A 22,738-nucleotide genomic window follows, 5' to 3' on the forward strand; every position below is an offset into this window, starting at 1 on the left:
ACCACAGCCTTAAACTCTGAGATCCTGCTGTCGCTCCTGCATCGATATACCAACGGGGGCTTAGGTTTCTATCACTCCGGCAACCCCGCAATTGGCAAACGAGTACAAGATGCATTCCCCTAGGCCCATAAAGGTGAAGTGTCGTGTAGTCGACGTTCACACGACACCACTAGAAGAATAACACCACAACTTAAATATCATAACATTGAATATTACTCAACCATACTTCACTACTAACATTTAGACTTCACCCATGTGCTCAAGAACTAAACGAACTACTCACGAGACATCATATAGAACATGATCAGAGGTGATATGATGATAAATAACAATCTGAACATAAACCTTGGTTTAACGGTTTCACTCAGTAGCATCAATAACAAGTAGAAATCAACACCGGGAGAGTTTCCCCTATCAAACAATCAAGATCAAACCCAAATTGCTACGGTGGTGACGATGTGTGATACGCGTACAGCACGCGTCCGTTGGGAACCCCAAGAGGAAGGTGTGATGCGTACAGCGGCAAGTTTTCCCTCAGTATGAAACCCAGGTTTATCGAACCAGTAGGAGCCAAGAAGCACGTTGAAGGTTGATGGCGGCGAGATGTAGTGCGGCGCAACACCAGGGATTCCGGCGCCAACGTGGAACCTGCACAACACAAACTAAGTACTTTGCCCCAACGAAACAGCGAGGTTGTCAATCTCACCGGCTTGCTGTAACAAAGGATTAGATGTATAGTGTGGATGATGATTGTTTGCAGAAAACAGTAGAAACGATTGCAGTAGATTGTATTTCAGTAAAGAGAATTGGACCGGGGTCCACAGTTCACTAGAGGTGTCTCTCCCATAAGATAAACAACATGTTGGGTGAACAAATTACAGTTGGGCAATTGACAAATAAAGAGGGCATGACCATGCACATACATATTATGATGAGTATTGTGAGATTTAATTGGGCATTACGACAAAGTACATAGACCGCTATCCAGCATGCATCTATGCCTAAAAAGTCCACCTTCAGGTTATCATCCGAACCCCCTCCAGTATTAAGTTGCTAACAACAGACAATTGCATTAAGTATTGCGCGTAATGTAATCAGTAACTACATCCTCGAACATAGCACCAATGTTTTATCCCTAGTGGCAACAGCACATCCATAATCTTAGAGATTTCTGTCACTTCCCCAGATTCACGGAGACATGAACCCACTATCGAGCATAAATACTCCCTCTTGGAGTTACAAGCATCTACTTGGCCAGAGCATCTACTAGTAACGGAGAGCATGCAAGATCATAAACAACACATAGATATAAATTGATAATCAACATAACATGGTATTCTCTATTCATCGGATCCCAACAAACACAACATATAGAATTACAGATAGATGATCTTGATCATGTTCGGCAGCTCACAAGACCCGACAATTAAGCACAATGGGGAGAAGACAACCATCTAGCTACTGCTATGGACCCATAGTCCAGGGGTAGACTACTCACACATCACTCCGGAGGCGACCATGGCGGTGTAGAGTCCTCCGGGAGATGATTCCCCTCTCCGGCAGGGTGCCGGAGGCGATCTCCTGAATCCCCCGAGATGGGATTGGCGGCGGCGGCGTCTCTGGAAGGTTTTCCGTATCGTGGGTCTCGGTACTGGGGGTTTCGCGACGAAGGCTATTTGTAGGCGAAAGGGCAGGTCAAGGGGCGTCACGAGGGGCCCACACCCTAGGTCAGCGCGGCCAGGGCTTGGGCCGCGCCGCCCTATGGTGTCGCCACCTCGTGGCCCCACTTCGTCTCCTCTTCGGTCTTCTGGAAGCTTCGTGGCAAAATAGGACCCTGGGCGTTGATTTCGTCCAATTCCGAGAATATTTCCTTACTAGGATTTCTGAAACCAAAAACAGCAGAAAACAAAGAATCGGCACTTCGGCATCTTGTTAATAGGTTAGTTCCAGAAAATGCACGAATATGACATAAAGTGTGCATAAAACATGTAGATATCATCAATAATGTGGCATGGAACATAAGAAATTATCGATACGTCGGAGACATATCAGCATCCCCAAGCTTAGTTCCTGCTCGTCCCGAGCAGGTAGACGATAAACAAAGATAATTTCTGGAGTGACATGCCATCATAACCTTGATCATACTATTTGTAAGCATATGTAGTGAATGCAGCGATCAAAACAATGTATATGACATGAATAAACAAATGAATCATATAGCAAAGACTTTTCATGAATAGTACTTCAAGACAAGCATCAATAAGTCTTGCATAAGGGTTAACTCATAAAGCAATAATTCAAAGTAAAGGCATTGAAGCAACACAAAGGAAGATTAAGTTTCAGCGGTTGCTTTCAACTTATAACATGTATATCTCATGGATAGTTGTCAATGCAAAGTAATATAATAAGTGCAATATGCAAGTATGTAGGAATCAATGCACAGTTCACACAAGTGTTTGCTTCTTGAGATGGAGAGAGATAGGTGAACTGACTCAACAATAAAAGTAAAAGAATGGTCCTTCAAAGAGGAAAGCATCGATTGCTATATTTGTGCTAGAGCTTTGATTTTGAAAACAAGAAACAATTTTGTCAACGGTAGTAATAAAGCATATGTATCATGTAAATTATATCTTACAAGTTGCAAGCCTCATGCATAGTATACTAATAGTGCCCGCACCTTTTCCTAATTAGCTTGGACTACCGGGATCATCGCAATGCACATGTTTTAACCAAGTGTCACAAAGGGGTACCTCTATGCCGCCTGTACAAAGGTCTAAGGAGAAAGCTCGCATCGGATTTCTCGCTATTGATTATTCTCAACTTAGACATCCATACCGGGACAACATAGACAACAGATAATGGACTCCTCTTTTATGCATAAGCATGTAACAACAATTAATTTTCTCATATGAGATTGAGGATATTGTCCAAAACTGAAACTTCCACCATGGATCATGGCTTTAGTTAGCGGCCCAATGTTCTTCTCTAACAATATGCATGCTCTAACCATAAGGTGGTAGATCGCTCTTACTTCAGACAAGACGAACATGCATAGCAACTCACATGATATTCAACAAAGAGTAGTTGATGGCGTCCCCAGTGAACATGGTTATCGCACAACGAGCAACTTAATAAGAGATAAAGTGCATAAGTACATATTCAATACCACAATAGTTTTTAAGATATTTGTCCCATGAGCTATATATTGTAAAGGTGAAGAATGGAAATTTAAAGGTAGCACTCAAGCAATTTACTTTGGAATGGCAGAGAAATACCATGTAGTAGGTAGGTATGGTGGACACAAATGGCATAGTGGTTGGCTCAAGTATTTTGGATGCATGAGAAGTATTCCCTCTCGATACAAGGTTTAGGCTAGCAAGGCTATTTGAAACAAACACAAGGATGAAGCGGTGCAGCAAACTCACATAAAAGACATATTGAAAACATTATAAGACTCTACACCGTTTTCCTTGTTGTTCAAACTCAATACTAGAAATTATCTAGACCTTAGAGAAGCCAAATATGCAAACCAAATTTTAGCATGCTCTATGTATTTCTTCATTAATGGGTGCAAAGTATATGATGCAAGAGCTTAAACATGAGCACAACAATTGCCAAGTATCACATTATCCAAGACATTATAGCAGTTACTACATGTATCATTTTCCAATTCCAACCATATAACAATTTAACGAAGAAGAAACTTCACCATGAATATTATGAGTAGAGCCTAAGGACATACTTGTCCATATGCTACAGCGGAGCGTGTCTCTCTCCCACACAAAGAATGCTAGGATCCATTTTATTCAAACAAGACAAAAACGAAAACAAACCGACGCTCCAAGAAAAGCACATAAGCTGTGATGGAATAAAAATATAGTTTCAGGGGAGGAACCTGATAATGTTGTCGATGAAGAAGGGGATGCCTTGGGCATACCCAAGCTTAGACACTTGAGTCTTCTTGATATATGCAGGGGTGAACCACCGGGGCATCCCCAAGCTTAGAGCTTTCACTCTCCTTGATCATGTTGTATCATCTCCCTCTCTTGATCCTTGAAAACTTCCTCCACACCAAACTTAGAACAACTCATTAGAGGGTTAGTGCACAATCAATATATACATGTTAAGAGGTGACATAATCATTCTTAACACTTCTGGACATTGCACAAAGCTACTGAAAGTCAATAGAATCGAAATATCCATCGAGCATAACAAAACAGGCAATGCGAAATAAAAGGCAGAATCTGTCAAAACAGAACAGTTCGTATTGACGAATTTTATTGAGGCACCAGACTTGCTCAAATGAAAATGCTCAAATTTAATGAAAGTTGCGTACATATCTGAGGATCACTCACGTAAATTGGCATAATTTTCTGAGTTACCTACAGAGAATTTTGCCCAGATTCGTGATAGCAAAGAAATCTGTTTCTGCGCAGTAATCCAAATCTAGTATGAACTTTACTATCAACGACTTTACTTGGCACAACAAAATACTAAACTAAGATAAGGAGAGGTTGCTACAGTAGTAAACAACTTCCAAGACACAAAATAAAAACAAAGTACTGTAGTAAAAAACAAGGGTTGTCTCCCATAAGCGCTTTTCTTTAACGCCTTTCAGCTAGGCGCAGAAAGTGTGTATCAAGTATTATCAAGAAATGATGCGTTGGCATTCTTACCAGGGGTGTTGCTCTTACCTTTCTTACTCTTATTCCTACTCTTTGGTCTAGGGAATACATGACCGCATCCGGGTGTAGAGGTAAAATTTAGAGTGCCTTTCCCAACATCTATGACTGCTCCCATGAGTTTCAGCAGGGATCTTCCAAGCGTGATTTGTCCTGTCCCTACACATTCAATAACGAGATAATCAGTGGATACCGTCCTTCCAAGAAAGGTTGTGAAAACACCTTCAGCTATACCCTTAGGAATTACAACAGAGTTATCCGTAAGAGTTATTTCTTCTCCCCCTTCAGTAAGTTCCCAAAGTGTCAAAGATTTATAAATATTTTCAGGCATAAGGCAAAACTCAGACATAATATCACAACGAGCAGGAAAAGTTTCACCACCAATAGTAGCTTTAATGGTAGGCACCCACATTGAAGGTTCGAAGCTTAATGGAACATAATCATAGTATTCGTGAATTCGGTTATACACTTCTTTTAAACAAGATATATTTGTTTCAATAGTGTTTAATCTATTATGCATGCTAGCATGAGATGGATCAAAATTATTATCGGAGCTAAATGATGTAATCAATTTCCTTATAGCATTAAAATCTTGATCCCCATCACAATGAAGGAAATCTCCTCCCACTACAGCATCTAAGGCATATCTATAGCGAAGAATAAGCCCAAAAAAGAAATTACTAAGAAGCAAACTTAAGGTCATTTTAGGTTCAGTTTTACTATAAGAATCAAAAATTCTAGACCATGCTTCTTTAAAATTCTCTTCACCTCCTTGTTTAAAAGTGAAGATTGATTCCTCGGGTGATAGAGTAACAACTACGGGACTAGACATGATAATAAAGTAAATGCGAGTAACTAATTTTTTTTGGTTTTTGATATAGCAAACAAGATAGCAAATAAAGTAAAACTAGCAACTAATTTTTTTGTATTTTGATTTAGTGCAGCAAACAAAGTAGTAAATAAAACTAAGCAAGACAAAAACAAAGTAAAGAGATTGGGATGTGGAGACTCCCCTTGCAGCGTGTCTTGATCTCCCCGGCAACGGCGCCAGAAAAAGAGCTTGATACGCGTACAGCACGCGTCCGTTGGGAACCCCAAGAGGAAGGTGTGATGCGTACAGCGGCAAGTTTTCCCTCAGTATGAAACCAAGGTTTATCGAACCAGTAGGAGCCAAGAAGCACGTTGAAGGTTGATGGCGGCGAAATGTAGTGCGGTGCAACACCAGGGATTCCGGCGCCAACGTGGAACCTGCACAACACAAACCAAGTACTTTGCCCCAACGAAACAGCGAGGTTGTCAATCTCACCGGCTTGCTGTAACAAAGGATTAGATGTATAGTGTGGATGATGATTGTTTGCAGAAAACAGTAGAACAGTATTGCAGTAGATTGTATTTCAGTAAAGAGAATTGGACCGGGGTCCACAGTTCACTAGAGGTGTCTCTCCCATAAGATAAACATCATGTTGGGTGAACAAATTACAGTTGGGCAATTGACAAATAAAGAGGGCATGACCATGCACATACATATTATGATGAGTATTGTGAGATTTAATTGGGCATTACGACAAAGTACATAGACCGCTATCCAGCATGCATCTATGCCTAAAAAGTCCACCTTCAGGTTATCATCCGAACCCCCTCCAGTATTAAGTTGCTAACAACAGACAATTGCATTAAGTATTGCGCGTAATGTAATCAGTAACTACATCCTCGAACATAGCACCAATGTTTTATCCCTAGTGGCAACAGCACATCCATAATCTTAGAGATTTCTGTCACTTCCCCAGATTCACGGAGACATGAACCCACTATCGAGCATAAATACTCCCTCTTGGAGTTACAAGCATCTACTTGGCCAGAGCATCTACTAGTAACGGAGAGCATGCAAGATCATAAACAACACATAGATATAAATTGATAATCAACATAACATGGTATTATCTATTCATCGGATCCCAACAAACACAACATATAGAATTACAGATAGATGATCTTGATCATGTTCGGCAGCTCACAAGACCCGACAATTAAGCACAATGGGGAGAAGACAACCATCTAGCTACTGCTATGGACCCATAGTCCAGGGGTAGACTACTCACACATCACTCCGGAGGCGACCATGGCGGTGTAGAGTCCTCCGGGAGATGATTCCCCTCTCCGGCAGGGTGCCGGAGGTGATCTCTGAATCCCCGAGATGGGATTGGCGGCAGCGCGTCTACGGAAGGTTTTCCGTATCGTGGCTCTCGGTACTGGGGGTTTCGCGACGAAGGCTATTTGTAGGCGGAAGGGCAGGTCAAGGGGCGTCACGAGGGGCCCACACCCTAGGTCGGCGCGGCCAGGGCTTGGGCCGCGCCACCCTATGGTGTCGCCACCTCGTGGCCCCACTTCGTCTCCTCTTCGGTCTTCTGGAAGCTTCGTGGCAAAATAGGACCCTGGGAGTTGATTTCGTCCAATTCCGAGAATATTTCCTTACTAGGATTTCTGAAACCAAAAACAGCAGAAAACAAAGAATCGGCACTTCGGCATCTTGTTAATAGGTTAGTTCCAGAAAATGCACGAATATGACATAAAGTGTGCATAAAACATGTAGATATCATCAATAATGTGGCATGGAACATAAGAAATTATCGATACATCGGAGACGTATCAATGTGCAGAGGTGGAGACGGCGGTGATGATGATGGAGATGATGATGATGGTGATGGAGATGATGTCCAGCTTGATGACGGTGACGATGGCGTCGATTTCCCCCTCCGGGAGGGAATTTCCCCGGCGGATCTCAGCCTGCCGGAGAGCTCTTTTCTCTCTGGTGTTCTCCGCCTCGCAGAGGCGGCTGTGACTCTTCACGACCTATCCCTTGGAGCTTAGGTTTTCGGGACAAAGACGTTCGCGAAGAAAAGGAGGCGAGAGGGGGCTGTGGGCCCCCTCCTCACTGGGCGGCACGGCCAGGCCTTGGGCCGCGCCAGCCTATGAGGTGGGCCCACCTCGGGTCCCCTCGGCTCCCCCTTCTGGCTCCCTTCGTCATCTGGAAAAATAGGATTTTTCATATAATTTCCGTCAACTGTTGATCTTCCGAAATATTGCATTCTGACGGCGCTTTTTCCAGCAGAATCCTGACTCCGGTGCGCGATCCTCCAATAATCATGAATCATGCAAAATAGATGAAATAACATAAGTATCATCTCCAAATATGAAATATATCAATGAATAACAGCAAATTATGATATAAAATAGTGATGCAAATTGGACGTATCACATACTAGGGACTCTTTGTTGTTTACATATCACACATGTATCAATGTTTCAGTTAATACAATTATAGCATGGTATATAAACATTTTTCATAAACATAAAGATATATAATAACCACTTTTATTATTGCCTCTTGGGCATATCTCCTTCAGTCTCCCACTTGCACTAGAGTCAATAATCTAGATTACATTGCAAGGTACCTAACACCCATGGCATTCTGGTGTTGGTCATGCTTTGCCCTAGGGAGAGCTTTAGTCAACGGATCTGCTACATTCAGATCAGTGTGTACTTTGCAAATCTTTACTTCTCCATCTTCGATGTACTCGCGAATCGAGTGGTAACGCAGCTTGATATGCTTCAGCCTCTTGTGTGACCTTGGTTCTTGTGCATTGGCGATGGCACCCATGTTGTCACAGTAGATGAGTAGTGGGTCCAATGCACTAGGAACCACACCAAGCTCTACAATGAACCTCTTCATCCATACCGCTTCTGATGAAGCCTCTGAAGCCGCTATGTACTCTGATTATGTTGAAGACTTCGCCACCGTGCACTGCTTCGAGCTTGCCCAGCTTACTGCAGCACCATTCAATATAAACACGTACCCAGACTGTGACTTAGAGTCATCAGGATCAGTGTTCCAACTTGCATCGGTGTAACCGCTTACAACGAGCTCTTGGTCACCTCCATAACAAAGAAACATATCCTTAGTTCTTTTCAAGTACTTCAGGATATTCTTGACCGCTGTCCAGTGTTCCATTCCTGGATCACTTTGATATCTGCTAGTCAAACTAACAGCATGTGCTATATCCGGTCTAGTACATAGCATGGCATACATGATAGATCCTACTGCCAAGGCATAGGGAATATTACTCATCCTTCCTCTTTCTTCTGCCGTAGCCGGTCCTTGAGTCTTACTCAAGACCTTGCCTGGTAACATAGGTAAGAACCCTTTCTTACTTTCGTCCATTCTAAACTTCTTTAGAATCTTATCCAGGTATGTACTCTGTGATAGCCCTATTAGGCTTCTTGATCTATCTCTATAAATCTTGATGCCTAATATATACAATGCTTCACCAAGGTCTTTCATTGAAAAACTATTATTCAAATAAACTTTTACACTGCTTAATAGTTCTATATCATTCTCGATCAATAATATGTCATCTACATATAATATCAGGAATGCTACAGAGCTCCCACTCACTTTCTTGTAAATACAGGCCTCTCCATGACACTGTATAAACCCGAAGTCTTTGATCACCTTATCAAAGCGTCGGTTCCAACTTCTTGATGCTCGCTTCAGTCCATAGATTGAACGCTGAAGTTTGCATACTTTGTCAGCATTTTTAGGAACGACAAAACCTTTGGGTTGTACCATATACAACTCTTCCTCAATGTCTCCATTAAGGAATGCCGTTTTGACATCCATCTGCCAAATCTCATAATCGAAAAATGCAGCTATTGCTAACAAAATCCTCACAGATTTTAGCTTCGCTACAGGTGAGAAAGTCTCATCGTAGTCAACTCCTTGAATTTGTCGGAAACCCTTTGCGACAAGTCGAGCTTTATAGACAGTAATATTACCATCAGCATCTGTTTTTCTCTTGAAGATCCATTTATTCTCGACATCCTTGCGGCTATCAGGTAAGTCTACCAAAGTCCATACTTTGTTATCATACATGGATCCCATTTCGGATTTCATGGCTTCTTGCCATTTGTTGGAATCTGGGCTCATCATCGCTTCTTCATACGTCGCAGGGTCCTCATCATTGTTGTCCACAATCATGACATTTAGACAAGGATCATACCAATCAGGAGTGGCACGTTCCCTTGTCGATCTGCGAGGTTCAGTAGTTTCCTCGTTCGAAGTTTCATGATCATTATCATTAGCTTCCTCTGTTGCCGGTGTAGGCGGTACAGGAACAGCTTCCGGTACTACGCTACTCTGATCAACAAGTAAAGATTCATCAATCTCATCGAGTTCTACTTTTCTTCCAGTCACTTCTTTAGTGAGAAATTCTTTCTCAAGAAAGGTTCCGTTCTTAGCAACAAAGATTTTGCCTTCGGATCTGTGATAGAAAGTATACCCAATAGTTTCCTTAGGGTATCCTATGAAGACGCATTTCTCCGCTTTGGATTCTAGCTTGTCCGGTTGTAACTTTTTTACATAGGCTTCGCAACCCCAAACTTTAAGGAACGACAGCTTAGGTTTCTTATTACACCATAATTCATACGGTGTCGTTTCTACCGATTTTGATGGTGCTTGATACGTCTTCGACGTATCGATAATTTCTTATGTTCCATGCCACATTATTGATGATACCTACATGTTTTATGCACACTTTATGTCATTATTATGCATTTTCTGGAACTAACCTATTGACGAGATGCCGAAGGGCCAGTTGCTGTTTTCTGCTGTTTTTGGTTTCAGAAATCCTAGTAAAGAAATATTCTCGGAATTGGACGAAATCAACGCCCAGCATCTTAGAATCCCCGGAAGCATCCAGAACACCCGAGAGTCGCCAGAGGGGGGCCACAGGGGCCCCAGATGATAGGCCGGCGCGGCCCAGGCCCTAGCCGCGCCGCCTTATGGTGTCATCGCCTCGTTGACCTTCTGACGCCGCCTCTTCGCCTATTTAAGCCCCCTCGACCTAAAACCTCGATACGAAAAAGCCACGGTACGAGAAACCTTCCAGAGCCGCCGCCATCGCGAAGCCAAGATCTGGGGGACAGGAGTCTCTGTTCCGGCACGCCGCCGGGACGGGGAAGTGCCCCCGGAAGGCTTCTCCATCGACACCACCGCCATCTTCATCACCGCTGCTGTCTCCCATGAGGAGGGAGTAGTTCTCCATCGAGGCTCGGGGCTATACCGGTAGCTATGTGGTTCATCTCTCTCCTATGTACTTCAATACAATAATCTCATGAGCTGCCTTACATGATTGAGATTCATATGATGATGCTTGTAATCTAGATGTCGTTATGCTAGTCAAGTGAATTTTACTTATGTGATCTCCGGGGACTCCTTGTCCCACGTGTGTAAAGGTGACAGTGTGTGCACCGTGTGGGTCTCTTAGGCTATATTTCACAGAATACTTATTCACTGTTATGAATGGCATAGTGAAGTGCTTATTTATATCTCTTTATGATTGCAATGTGTTTTGTATCACAATTTATCTATGTGCTACTCTAGTGATGTTATTAAAGTAGTTTTATTCCTCCTGCACGGTGTAATGGTGACAGTGTGTGCATCCGTGTTAGTACTTGGCGTAGGCTATGATTATGATCTCTTGTAGATTATGAAGTTAACTATTGCTATGATGGTATTGATGTGATCTATTCCTCCTACATAGTGTGAAGGTGACAGTGTGCATGCTATGTTAGTACTTGGTTTAGTCGTGTTGATCTTTCATGCACTCTAAGGTTATTTAAATATGAACATTGAATTGTGGAGCTTGTTAACTCCGGCATTGAGGGTTCGTGTAATCCTACGCAATGGTGTTCATCATCCAACAAAAGAGTGTAGAGTATGCATTTATCTATTCTGTTATGTGATCAATGTTGAGAGTGTCCACTAGTGAAAGTATGATCCCTAGGCCTTGTTCCTAAATACTGCTATCGCTGCTTGTTTACTATTTTACTGCGTTACTACTGCTTGTTTACTGTCCTGGGCAAAGCACTTTTCTGGTGCTGTTGCTACTGCTCATATATATTTATACCACCTGTATTTCACTATCTCTTCGCCAAACTAGTGCACCTATTAGGTGTGTTGGGGACACAAGAGACTTCTTGCTTTGTGGTTGCAGGGTTGCATGAGAGGGATATCTTTGACCTCTTCCTCCCTGAGTTCGATAAACCTTGGGTGATCCACTTAAGGGAAACTTGCTTTGCTGTTCTACAAACCTCTGCTCTTGGAGGCCCAACACTGTCTCTGAGAAAAGGAGGGGGCGTAGACATCAAGCTATTTTCTCGGCGCCGTTGCCGGGGAGGAAAGGTAAAAGGCACTCATACTCCGGTTCCAGGTAATGATACTTTTACGGCGCCATTGTGTTTGTGCTCGAAGCTATTTCCTTTAGATCCTGCAATTGCAACTTTTTGTTTCTTGTTTACACTAGTTAGGCATAATGGAAAACAACAAAAATATGAGAGATCTTTATGAACTTTATCTTGAATTAGGACATGATGTGTTTGAAGAGAGAATTAAAAAACCCATGGAACTTTATATGCATGTTAATGGGAATGTTATTAATATGAATGCTTTGAACACTATTGTTGCTAATGCTATGGAAAATTCTAAGCTTGGGGAAGCTGGCTTTGATGAGCATGATATTTTTAGTCCCCCAAGCATTGAGGAGAAAATTTACTTTGATGATACTTTGCCTCCTATTTATGATGATTATAATGTTAGTAGTCTTTTAGTACCGCCTGTTATGGAGGATAAATTTGATTATGATTACAATATGCCTCCTATATTTGATGATAGCAACTTTGTTGAATTTCCTCCCACTACAATTAATAAAATTGAGTATGCTTATGTGGAGAGTAATAATTTTATGCATGAGACTCATGATAAGAATGCTTTATGTGATAGTTATATTGTTGAGTTTGCTCATGATGCTACTGAAAGTTATTATGAGAGAGGAAAATATGGTCGTAGAAATTTTCATGTTACTAAAATGCCTCTCTATGTGCTGAAATTTTTGAAGCTACACTTGTTTTATCTTCCTGATCTTGTCACTTTGCTCTTCATGAATTTATTTGTGTACAAGATTCCTTTTCATAGGAAGCATGTTAGACTTAAATGTGTTTTGAATTTGCCTGTTGATGCTCTCTTTTTGCTTCAAATACTATTTCTTGCGAGTGCATCATTAAAACTGCTGAGCCCATCTTAATGGCTATAAAGAAAGAACTTCTTGGGAGATAACCCATGTGTTTATTTTGCTACAGTACCTTTATTTTATTTTGTGTCTTGGAAGTTGTTTACTACTGTAGCAACCTCTCCTTTTCTTAGTTTTGTGTTTTGTTGTGCCAAGTAAAGTCGTTGATAGTAAGGTTCATACTAGATTTGGATTACTGCGCAGAAACAGATTTCTTTGCTGTCACGAATCTGGGCAAAATTCTCTGTAGGTAACTCAGAAAATTATGCCAATTTACGTGAGTGATCCTCAGATATGTACGCAACCTTCATTCAATTTGAGAATTTTCATTTGAGCAAGTATGGTGCCTCAATAAAATTCGTCTTTACGGACTGTTCTGTTTTGACAGATTCTGCCTTTTATTTCGTATTGCTTCTTTTGCTATGTGGGATGGATTTCTTTGTTCCATTGACTTCCAGTAGCTTTAGGCAATGTCCAGAAGTGTTAAGAATGATTGTGTCACCTCTGAACATGTGAGTTTTTGATTATGCACTAACCCTCTAATGAGTTTGTTTCGAGTTTGGTGTGGAGGAAGTTTTCAAGGGTCAAGAGAGGAGGATGATATACTATGATCAAGAAGAGTGAAAAGTCTAAGCTTGGGGATGCCCCGGTGGTTCATCCCTGCATATTTCAAGAAGACTCAAGCATCTAAGCTTGGGGATGCCCAAGGCATCCCCTTCTTCATCGACAAATTATCAGGTTCCTTCTCTTGAAACTATATTTTTATTCGGTCACATCTTATGTACTTTACTTGGAGCGTCTGTTTGTTTTTGTTTTTGTTTGAATAAATGCTTGTATGTGAGAGAGACACGCTCCGCTGGTTCGTATGAACACATGTGTTCTTAGCTTTTAATGTTCATGGCGAAGGTTGAAACTGCTTCGTTAATTGTTATATGGTTGGAAACGGAAAATGCTACATGTAGTAATTGGTATGATGTCTTGGATAATGTGATACTTGGCAATTGTTGTGCTCATGTTTAAGCTCTTGCATCATATACTTTGCACCCATTAGTGAAGAAATACATAGAGCTTGTTAAAATTTGGTTTGCATGAGTGGTTTCTCTAGAGTCTAGATATTTTCTAGTGAGGTGTTTGAACAACAAGGAAGACGATGTATAGTCTTATAATGCTTGTAATATGTCTTTTATGTAAGTTTTGATGTACTAGTTCGTGCTTGTGTTTGCTTCAAACAACCTTGCTAGCCTAAAACCTTGTATCGAGAGGGAATACTTCTCATGCATCCAAATCCTTGAGCCAAACAACACTATGCCATTTGTGTCCACCATACCTACCTACTACATGGTATTTCCTGCCATTCCAAAGTAAATTGCTTGAGTGCTACCTTTAAACAATTCAAAATTTATCACCTCTGATTTGTGTCAATGTTTTATAGCTCATGAGGAAGTATGTGGTGTTTATCTTTCAATCTTGTTGGGCAACTTTCACCAATGAACTAGTGGCTTCATCCGCTTATCCAATAATCTTGCAAAAAGAGCTGGCAATGGGATTCCCAGTCCCAAATTAATTAACAAAAATAGACACTCCTCCATGGTATGTGATTGTTGGACGGCACCCGAAGGATTCGGTTAGCCATGGCTTGTGTAAGCAAAGGTTGGGAGGAGTGTCATCATAATAAAACTAAAATAAAAAGGCACTCCTTCATGGTATGAGATTGTTGGCAGGCACCCGAGGATTCGGTTAGCCATGGTTTGTGAAAGAAAGTGTTATCACCAGAATTTGACCGAGTTAGAGGTGGGCCGCGATCAAGATGGGCTTGAAGAATATACATGGAAGAATATACGTGAATCGGCCTTATATGCAAAGTTTGGGCTAGTTTGCCCGTGTATCTGTAATATAGTAGGATACGCGTCGGTTAGTTAGAGTTTGGCTCGTGCACGGTTGGGATTATTCCCACGTTAGAAAGTCTACGGACTATAAATATGTATCTAGGGTTTATGAAATAAACAACAATCACGTTCACCACAAACCAATCTAGGCGCATCGCCAACTCCCTTGTCTCGAGGGTTTCTTCCGGGTAAGCATCATGCTGCCTAGATCGCATCTTGCGATCTAGGCAGTACAAGTTTATTCGCTATTCATGCGTTGCTCGTACTGAAGCCTTTTTGATGGCGAGCAACGTAGTTATCTTAGATGTGTTAGGGTTAGCATTGTTCATCGTATTATATGCTGTCGTCGTGCAACCCTGAGACATCTAGCCGCCCTTACACCTATCTTAGGTGTAGGGGCGGCACCCCGCTTGATCATTATTTAGTAGATCCGATCCGTTATGATTGCTCCTTGTTCTTCAAGGATTAGTTTAATATCTGCATAGTTAGGCCTCACAAACGGATTGAAGGATCCAGTGGCGCGTAGGGTGTAGTTTGCTAGCCCTAGACAGGATGTTCCAGGGATCAACCTCGTGTTGGTTTTTAGGCCTTGTCTAGGGACGGTTTACGATCACCGTGCGTGGCCGCCAGGCTCAATCACGAGTAGGACGTTCCGATTATGTGGTGAAAACCCTAAATCGTAGTAGATCGTTTTAGCTTTATATTGATCAAGCAGGACCACCATATATTCGTGCACCTCGTGCGAATCATGGGTGGATCGGCTCTTTGAGCCGATTCACAGGACAACCTGAGAGCCGATCGAGGCTCGTATTTAATGTTTACGTGTATGCCATGCAGGAAACTAAGCGAGGCATCTCCATCACCTTCCTGACCAGGTATAGGTCAGGTGGCACGCCCTTGCACCAGCATCGGACGTGCGTGCCGAGTCTTTGCGGGCCGTCGCTCGGAGGGACCAGGGCCAGCCGCAGTCCTGGGAGCCTCCCGGCTCTACTGTGTTGCCCGTCGCTGCTCGCCGGTGGGTTTCTGACCGCAACACATTCTGGCACGCCCGGTGGGACAGTCTTCGACATCAACCGCATCGCCATCTACATCTGAGATGGCGGACGGTACCCCAGTCACGTACGAGGATCTGACCGAGGAGCTCAAGAAGAAGTATGATGAGGTCAAAGCGATCCTCGAAGCCGACCTCATCGGCTCTTTTCACAGAACCCGCTCACACGGCATCCGGTGGAAAGGGTTCTCACCTGAAGGCGCGCTCGATGGGGTGGACCTGTCCGCCCCGTCAGAAGAATGCACCAGGTCCCTGCGTCAGGAGGTTAACTTCATGGTAGCTCATTCGCTACACCGCCATTCTGAGAGCCTGGTGAACACTTTGGAGCGTGTCGCTCTGCGGGTGATCCAGGAAATCATGAGGCATCAGTACTCTCCGTCAGGACCAGCTCTCGGGACTTACCAAGGAGAGATGCCACTCCAGTCCCGTCCACCGCTGCCATTCGTGTTGGCAGCACCAGAAGTGCCGAATTCATCGGCATACACCGTTGACATGGTGGAATGCACATACCCTGGGAGGTGCCAGCCAAGATTCTCGTTCAACATCAACGTGGTAGGACTTGGGCGCCACCCTGGTAAGGACAGAGACGAGGGCAGCTGCTCTCATAGCGAGGACAAGGAGGAAGCCGTTCCACGCGATCGGCCCCGACAATTCCAAAAAGTCCCGATTACAATCAAGATGAAGGCCGATTCCAGCAATCGGCCCGTATTATCCTTACCACACGTTCTCCCTATATTTAGTGTCGATCTAACAGGTGACGGAAAGCTAGGGTATGGGTTTACATCGGCTTGTGAGCTCGGGGAAACCGGCATTGGTCATGTCTGCAGAGCCGATGTTCAGGTATAGTTCTGTGGATAACTGCAGAGCCGATATCTGCAGTAACCTGACAGATTCGGCTCGGGGGGCACATGAGCAGATAGACAGATGCTATGAACATGTGCGATACATGGGCAATAAAATATTAGGGGCCGATAGGAAAATCGGCCAGTAAAAAAAAATGTAACAAGCACAGCCGATGATGGGGATATGCCCATAGGGGGTGGGTCGCCAGTCCCACTCGCCACGAGGACGAAGGCCCAGGAAGGACCGCCAGTCGCCCAACCGACTGGGCCCGAAGGCGACTGGGCCGAAGTCTTAAGGAGATGATCTGCTCGGTTCGAGATAGAGATTACTTGAGGAAGGGTGCGGTATCCCGGATTTGTAGTAACTGATATGATTCGGAGTTATCCCTTTGTAACCCTAGGCCGGGGGTGGAAATATAAACCCCCGGGCTAAACCCTAGAAGGACACCATCTAAGATCCAATCTCCTCATTGTAAGCTCTCGGCTTCTCGCCGGCTGAGCCCCCCCATTGTAATTCTCCACTGAGCAATAAAGATCTAGCAGGACGTAGGCCTTTTACTCTCCGGAGGGGCTGAACCTGGGTAAAACCCTTGCGTCTCTTGCACCTCGACCCGTAGATGGCGATGTTCCCTTACCCTCGCATCAATGAAGTGCTACCCCCTGTAGCATCTACCGTGGTCACATCCACGACAGTGGCACCCACCGTGGGGCATGGGACATCAAGCCTCCGAGCTACGGCGAGGCCCTACTCGCCAGTGCAGCGGCCGGTCGCTTCCGGCAGGATGATCGCCACCGGCAGTTTCTTCCACATCCAGCCAAGCACCTACCGGCCCGCCTCGTCACCTCTCAAGCACGCCTGGATGGTGCCGATCGGCTCCATCAACCTCTTCGTTGGGCTCGCCGGTGTCAGCGACCCCGCCGAGCCTCGCCCCGGTCGGTCGCACGACCCCTTCGCGCCGGGACAGCTCCTCACCGCTACTCGCCCGGTCACCGGCGAGGTATACGCAGAGGCCGAGCCGACCCTGGAAGATGATGCCGATTCGGCGGCCGTGGCGCCGACCGCTAACTCCATCGTTACCTCGTCAACCGCCGACTCCATCGACACCGTCCCAGCCATCGACTCCGTTATCGCCACGATCGATGCCGACTTCACCGACATCATCGCTATAACATCGGTCGCCGGGTCCACCGCTGCGTCCCCGACTGCCCACTCTGTCGCCACGGCGTCGGCCAAGGACTCTATCTCCTTGGTCTCTCACCCAAGCGACTTCGAAGATGGCTTCGAGGACGACTCCATCCTCTCCCTCTTCGGCAGCGACTCCGACCCGGACTCCGTCGAGGCCCCACGCTACCGCTACCCGACCGCAGTCTTCATGGCAGGGGGCGAGGAAGAGCTTCCAATCGACTCCTTCACCACCCCCTCCCCGCAAGCGCCACCGCGACCGAGATCGAGGTGCACCGGGCGGCCCTCGAAGAGCAGAGGAAAAAGGAGCTCGCCGAAAGGCAGAAATTTCGTCTCGAGCAAGATGAAGTGAGAGCCGTATCTCATTATCGTCAGCAGCGAAACCGTCGGCGCATGGAGCGCGCCCGCGCAAATGACTTCCCCAGCGCGCGCCTTAACTTCGACGACCCAGATGGAGAAATCCGGGTCGCCCGAATCCAGAACCCCGACATCCCGGAAGGAAGTCGGGCTGCTGCCGACAGAGCGGCGCACGGAGCACCTTCGCCACCACCACCGCCACCACCCGAAGTTCCTCGGGCAGAAGTTGACGCCAATGGCCTACGTTGCACTCATCTCCAGCCGACAACGTTGCGGCTGCACAAGCCGTCCTCGCAAGAATCCCCGAAACGGGAGACGGCGCGATCCTTGTCCAGCACGCCAAGGCCTTGGTTGCCAAGGCATTGGAGCAACAGCACGCCGCAGCCGACTCGCAAGGGCGACTCTATTCGCGCACATCCGCCAGTCGCGCGGCGTCATCGGACGCGGCAAACCGCGCAGTTGTCAACGCCAACAACGGCCCGCCGCCAGCACCGCGCGCGGCCCACTCGTCTAACAACCGAATCGAGCCGCGCCCCACGCGGGTGATGGTCGCCGCCAACGGACAGCCAGTCGACGCACGAACCCACATCGTCAATGACCAAGAATGGCGGGCGCGAAACCGGCTGAACGACCGCCACGCCGATGAAGCCCCGCGCCAGAGCGCGTTCACTCGAATCGGCCCCGCTTGCTTCGGACCAATGATCAGAGGCGAGCCGTACCCCGTTAGGTTCAAAGGACCCCGTGACATCGAGAAGTACGACACGCATATCGACCCTACAGTCTGGATCGATTCATACGCCATGGCAATGGGGATCCAAGGCCACTCCGAGTTACTCGCAGCACGTTACCTGCCTCTCATGATGGACGGCGTCAATCGCCACTGGTTCAACACCCTCACCGTCAACAGCATTGAATCCTGGGAAGAAGCCCGCGCCGCATTTATCCAGCACTTCGCTAGCGCATACACTCGTGCTACAACCATAGAAGACCTGGATCGCTGCGTCCAAGGCCCGCGCGAGTCGACCCGCCGGTGGGTGCAGCGCTGGCAGGACATGTGGACGACCTCCAGCGGCATCAACACGGACACGGCAATCTATTGCTTCCGACGGTGCTGCCGGTACGAACCGCTAAGCGCCAAGCTCCGTCGCGTCAGCAGGGATAACATCTCAATCTCCGAGCTCTTTGACATCGCCACCGGCTACGCCGACGAAGACCCTACAGTCGACTCGGACAACGAATACGGCCAGCGACGCAATCGCCGCCCCGCGCACACGGAGCCCCGGCGTGGCGACTACCGATTCGCCGGCCGGTCTAACAACGGCAAGCGCCGCGGAGAGGGAGGACACAACGAGCTGGTCGCCACCACCGACTACGAGCAGCGCGAGCCAAAATCGTTCCGGCGCGACACTCACGCACCACGGGAGGATCAGCCTCAGCCCAAGCGCTTCGACGCCCGAAGCCTCCTAGATGCACCATGCATCTATCACAGCAAGGAGGGCAAACCCGCCAATCACACGACGGGAAATTGCTACTCCCTGAAGCAGATAGAAAAGGCCCGCCGCGCCAAGGAAAACGACGGCGGTAATCAGCACAAAGACCGCGCCAAAGACCAAGACCAGCACAAGGGAGAAGGCTTCGGTCGCAGCGCCGGCTCGCTCCACACCTTCACTGGGGTCGGCGACCGGCGGGACAGGAAGGTCCTCGCAAGGGCAGTGGCGGTACACGCAGTCATCCTTTCTGACGTGCCCCGGTGGCTTAACTGGTCCGAGCAAAGCATTACCTGGAGCCGCGAAGATCACGCTCCCCGCATCGAGTACCCCGGCCGAGTGGCACTAGTCGTCAGGCCCAAGGTCGCCGACTACTGGCTACCAAAAACCCTGATGGACGGGGGAAGCTCCATCAACATTATGTACTACGAAACCTTCCAGCGACTCGGTTTACCAGACTCACGCCTCGAGAACACCAAGGTTACGTTCCATGGCATCGTCCCTGGGCGGAAGGCCTTCCCGATCGGCAAGGTCACATTGCCAGTCACCTTCGGTACGCCCGTGAACTACCGTACCGAGCGGATAACGTTCGAGGTGGTGAACTTCCGCAGCTCCTACCACTGTGTGCTCGGCCGATAGGCGTTCGCCCGCTTCATGGCGACACCCCACTATGCATACAACATGATGAAGATGCCAGGGCCTCGAGGCGTCATCACCGTCCACGGTGATCCGGAGATGGCACTGGAATGCGAGGACGTCAGCGCCAAGCTCGCCGACGCCGTCATCGCCGACGAACAAGACAACTCCGCCGAGCTCGCCAAATACCCAGTAGATCGCAACGACCCCGCCATCCTGGAGAAGCCAACCGAGCTCGACTCGTCCGCAGCAACCTTCAAGCCTGCAACAGGCACTCGCCAAGTAGATCTTGTAGAAAACGATCCAAGTAGGCAAGTTACCATTGGGACGGGCCTGTCCGCCCAATAGGAAAGCGCGCTCATCAAGTTCCTCCGTGAGAATCGAGATATCTTTGCATGGAAACCGTCTGACATGCTAGGTGTCCCGAGAGAACTTGCTGAGCACAAATTACACGTCGATCCCTCCGCGCGACCCGTTAGGCAGGCAATGCGCCCTGTAGGAGAAGAGCGGCGACGCGCAATCGCCGAAGAAGTAAACTGGCTACTCGCCACCGGCTTCATCATCGAAATCAAACACCCCAAATGGCTGGCAAACCCAGTCCTGGTGCTAAAGAAGAACAAGACGTGGCGAATGTGTATCGATTACACAAGCCACAACAGCGCATGCCCCAAGGACCCATTCGTCCTGCCGCGAATCGACCAGATTATCGATGCGGTCGCCGGGTCCGAGTCGCTATGCTTCCTTGATGCGTACTCCGGGTACAATCAAATAAAGATGGCCAAGGAAGACCAAGAGAAGACAGCATTCATCACGCCCCTGGGTGCCTACTGCTACACGTCCATGACCTTCGGCCTCAAGAACACCGGAGCAACATACCAACGGTGCATGAACAGCTGCCTGGAAAGCCAAATCGGCCGCAACGTGCACGTCTACATCGACGACGTGGTAGTCAAGTCGACTCACCAGGCCGACCTCATCAATGACCTCGCCGAAACATTCGCCAACTTACGGCGATACAAGATCAAGCTCAATCCTCTAAAGTGCACCTTCGGGGTCCCTTCTGGACAGCTGCTAGGCTACGTCGTCTCCAAACGAGGCATCGAGCCCAACCCGGAGAAGACACTGGCGGTCATGCGCACCAAGCAGCCGACCTGCCTAGTCGACGCGCAGAAACTCGCCGGCCGAGTCGCCGCCCTCAGTCACTTCATACCCCGGCTCGGCGACAAGGCCATGCCACTCTACCGCTTGCTCAAGAAGTCGGAGTCGTTCAGGTGGATAGATGAGGCGCAGCGGGCCCTGGAAGAACTCCAACACGCCCTTTCGAATGCCCCTATCCTCGCGGCCCCGCTGCCAAAAGAGACTATGCTCCTATACGTCGCCGCGTCGAACCGCGCTATAAGCGCGGTCATGGTCGTCGAACGGAAGGAAGAGGGAAGGGAGCAACTGGTACAGCGCCCGGTCTACTACATCACCGAAGCTCTAATCGAATCCAAGCAGCGGTACCCGCATTACCAAAAGCTGGTGTACGCAGTCCTCAGGGCCCAGAGGCGACTGGCCCCTTACTTCCACGAGCACCCCATCAAGGTAGTCGCCTCAACACCACTCGCCGACATCATCCGTAACCGCGACACAACTGGCCGGATCGCCAAGTGGGCAGTCGAACTCGGCGTCCACAACATCACCTACGAGTCGCGCCACGCCATTAAATCCCAGGCACTCGCCGACTTCCTCGCCGACTGGGAAGAGGCCCAGCAGCCAAGCTCCCCCGCGGACCTCAAACACTGGACACTGCACTTCGACGGTTCTAAGAACCTCGAGGGGGCAGGCGCGGGAGTCGTCCTCACATCACCAAAGGGCGACACCGTGAAGTACGTCCTGCAACTCAGATTCGAGCCCTGCACCAACAACATGGCCGAGTACGAGGCGCTTCTACACGGTATGCGAGTAGCAAAAGAGATGGGCGCAACACAGCTGCGCTGCCTCGGCGATTCCGACCTGGTCGCCAGCCAGACTTCCGGCACCTGTGACGCCACCGACGCCAACATGATTGCATACAAGCGCGCCGTCGACCAAGCCGGCGCTAGCTTCACCGGCCACGTCGTCGAATGGGTCGACAGGCGCAAGAATGAGGAAGCCGATGCACTAGCCAGAATCGGGTCCAAGCGACTCCAACCCCCTCCGGGCGTCGTCTTGGATATCCTCAGCCACCCCTCGGTGCGCGCACCCCGCGAGCTGGACATTGCTGAGCCTCCTGCTCCCGACTCCACCCTAGTCGCACTCGCCGCCGACAGCATCGATTGGACCGAGCCGTACATAAGCTACCTCGAGCGCCAGATACTGCCAATGGATGAAGCCAAAGCACGGGCCATCGTACGCAGGTGCAAGTCTTTCACCATCATCAACAACGAACTATACAAGCGCAGTGTCTCGGGAGTGTTCCAACGATGCGTCGACACAACGGAAGGGCGCAACATCCTGCGCGACATCCACG

This window comes from Lolium perenne, chromosome 2 (assembly GCF_019359855.2).
Source record: "Lolium perenne isolate Kyuss_39 chromosome 2, Kyuss_2.0, whole genome shotgun sequence".
Lineage (NCBI taxonomy): Eukaryota > Viridiplantae > Streptophyta > Magnoliopsida > Poales > Poaceae > Lolium > Lolium perenne.